Below are 3590 nucleotides of genomic sequence, written 5' to 3' on the forward strand. Positions count from 1 at the left end.
GTTTACTGTCTTCTATGTGCATGGTTCACGGCACCAAAACAATTACAATGGCAACATCAAAGATTACTGACCACAGATCACTATAACAGGTATAATAATAATGAAAACATCTGAAATATTGCAAGAATTATGAAACTGTGACACAGAGATGCAAAGTGAGCACATGCTGTTGAAAAAATGGCACTGATAGACTTACTTGACACAGGGTTGCCATAAACCTTCAGTTTGAGAAAAACACAATATCTGCAAAGTACAATAGTGACATTCAATAAAATGAGACATACATGTATGCTATAAAGAGACATATATGAGAATATGTCACTGTAGCAAGAGTTGGAGGCAACCTAAGTGCTCACTACTAAAGGAATAGAGAAATCAAATATGATGGCTACACATTGTGGAGTACCATGAAGCAGTTAGAAGCAATGAATTATTGGATGAACATGCATATAAGGGAAGATCTTAAAAATTGAATGATGATTTTTAAAAATCAAGTTACAGAATGAAATTGATAGCACCCCATTTATTGACTATTAAAAACACATACATGGCTGGGTGCGATGGCTCACACCTATAATCCCAGCATTTTGGGAGACTGAGGTTGGAGGATTGCTTGAGTCCAGGAGTTCGAGAACAGCCTGGGCAACATAGCAAGGCCCTGCCTCTACAAAAATTAGCTGGGCATTGTGGTACTTCCCTGTAGTCCCAGCTACTATGGAGGCTGTGGTGGGAGGATTGCTTGAGCCCAGTAGCTGGAGGTTGCAGTAAGCTGAGATTGTGCCACTGCATTCCAACCTGGGGGACAGAGCACTCTGTCTCAAAAAAACAGAAATAAAAATTAAAACTCCAGTCCCGCTCACGAGGGGTCGGGGCCTGCAGTGCGCAGGAAGCAGCACAGCCCTGCAAGGGAGGTGACAGCACCGCTGACCGTCCTGGTCCCTGCAGAACGGTGCCGGAGAAACGTTTTGCACCTTCAAGACTCAGGAGGATGAAAGTTATCACTTGTGAAGTAGCCTGGCATGACAAAGAGCCTGTGTACAGCCTGGACTTCCAGCATGGGATGACCGGGAGGACGCACAGACTGATGTCTGCAGGCATGGACTCCGTTGTCAGGATCCGGAAGGTAGAAAAGGGACTAGATGGAAACGACATCATGGAATTTTTGTTCAATCTTGCTTGTCATACCAAAGCCTTCAATGTCCTGCGTTTTTCTCCAACTGGGGAGATTTTAGCATCGGGAGGAGATGACACTGTCATCCTGTTGTAGAAGGTGAATGATAACAAAGAGCTGGAGCAGATTTCTTTTCAGGATGAGGACGAGGCCCAGTTGAACAAGGAGAAGTGAATGGTTGTGAAGACTCTGCGGGGCCACTTAGAAGATGTGTATGATATTTGGTGGGCAACTGATAGGAATTTTATGGCTTCTGCCTCTGTGGATGACACAGCCATCATATGGGATGTCAATAAAGGACAAAAAATATCAATTAACATAACAGAAAAGTTATGTCCAAGGAGTAAACTGGGACCCTTTAGGTCAATATGTTGCTACTCTGAGCTGTGACACGGTGCTGCAGGTATACAGTATACAGAAGAAGCATGTGGTTTTTAATGTTTCAAAGATGCTATCTGGAATAGGGGCTGAAGGAGAGGCAAGAAGCTACCGCATGTTTCACGATGACAGCATGAAGTTGTTCTTCCATAGACTGAGTTTCACTCCCTATGGATCTTTGCTCCTCACACCAGCCGGACGTGTGGAATCCGGTGAAAATGTAATGAACATCACTTACGTTTTCTCCAGGAAGGATCTTAAAAGGCCCATCGCTCATCTTCCGTGTCCTGGAAAAGCCACTCTTGCTGTTGGCAGCTGTCTGGTCTATTTTGAACTGAGGCCAGTGGTGGAAACAGGTGCGGAGCTAATGAGTCTGCCCTACTGCCTGGTATTTGCTGTGGCTTAGGAGGACTCTGTGCTTCTGGACACCCAGGAGTCCTTCCCTTTCGGTTATGTGTCTAATATACATTACCACACCCTCAATGACATTTCATGGTCTAGCGATGGCGCCTTCCTGGCCATTTCTTCCACAGACAGTTACTGCTCGTTTGTGACATTTGAGAAAGGTGAACTTGGAATTCTTTTAAAAGAGAAGTCAGTTTTGAGCATGAGAACTCCTGATACAGCAAAGAAAACCAAGAGTCAGACACACCAAGGGTCTTTGCCAGGACCCAGACCCGTAGAGGGAACAACTGCCAGCAGAACCCAAGACCCCAGCAACCCCTGCTCAACCCCCACTCAGGCCAGACAGGCCACAGCCCCAACAGCCACCAGGGACCCTCCCTCTATCATTCTGCTGTCAAAAGCTCCTTGCCGAGGCCTTCGGAGGAGAAGACCCTGCCGCCCAGTAGTTAAAACACAAAAGCCCACCCATCCCGGAGGGTCACTCTGAACACATTGCAATCCTGGAGCAAGACAACACCCTGGAGAATAAACTCAATACCCTTAAAGACAGACACTCCACCAAAGTCTGTACCAATCAATGTAATCTCCACCCCTTCTGCGGAAGAATTTAGTAAGAGACGCCTGGAAATGCTCAGGACAGTCCCGTAAAGCTAAAACAGCCCAGACTCAATGAAAACAAAGGGGGCACTGAAAGTCTGGAACCTTGATGGGACCTTGGCTTCTGCTCAAAGCCTTCCAGACCTCCCATGTGTGCAATGAGGTGGTGAAGCTGGAGATGCCTGAGACCAGTCGCTTCCATGGAGCGGGATAGATGCCGTAAATGGATTTCTGTAACAGAAGTGACATGTGTACTGATTTTTCTCCAGAAATATGGATGCTGTTTTATTCAGTCTCCATTTTTAACTTGGGGATGTGAACATTTTAACATACTGAATCCTCTTTTTCATGAGTCTCTGAAACTGGAGCAGTTCAACATTATCCAGTGTGAAAATCAATGAGTCCTCCCTGGCATCCTCGTGAAAGTGCAGACACTTCATGGAGGGACTCCTTTTAAAGTTAGAATTAGGAAGGTGAGAAAGTAATTTGAGATTTTACTCGGTTGAATTTTAGAGTATTTGAAGTAATTGTTAGATATTTGCTTCTCAGGAGTTGATTAAACTTTGGAAGGTTAAAAAAATAAAATAAATAAAAACACATACATTGTAGGGTACGCTAGAGGGACAGAACTAATAGGATAGATAGATATCAAAGGGAGTTTATTAAGTATTAACTCACATGATCAGAAGGTCTCACAATAGGCTGTCTGCAAGCTGAGGAGCAACGAAGCCAGTCTGAGTCCCAAAACTGAAAAACATGGAGTCTGATGTTCAAGGGCAGGAAGCATCTAGTATGGGAGAAAGGTGTAGACTGGGAGGCTAGGCAAGTCTAGTCTTTTCACATTTTTCTGCCTGCTTTATATTCTAGCCATGCTGGCAGCTGATTAGATGGTGCTCACCCAGAGTAAGGGTGTGTCTGTCTTTCCCAGCCCACTAACTCAAATGTTAATCTCCTTTGGCAACACCCTCACAGACACACCCAGGATCAATACTTTGGATCCTTCAATCCAATCAAGTTGACACTCAGTATTAACCATCAT

At 44.8% G+C, this 3590-nt stretch overlaps 1 pseudogene; it reads left to right on the top strand.

Moving 5' to 3' along the window:
* The first annotated feature begins 988 nt into the window (after positions 1 to 988).
* LOC472086 (chromatin assembly factor 1 subunit B-like) lies at positions 989 to 2661 on the top strand (annotated as a pseudogene).
* The last annotated feature ends 929 nt before the right edge of the window (positions 2662 to 3590 follow it).

The sequence above is a fragment of the Pan troglodytes genome, chromosome 5 (assembly GCF_028858775.2).
Source record: "Pan troglodytes isolate AG18354 chromosome 5, NHGRI_mPanTro3-v2.0_pri, whole genome shotgun sequence".
Taxonomy (NCBI): domain Eukaryota; kingdom Metazoa; phylum Chordata; class Mammalia; order Primates; family Hominidae; genus Pan; species Pan troglodytes.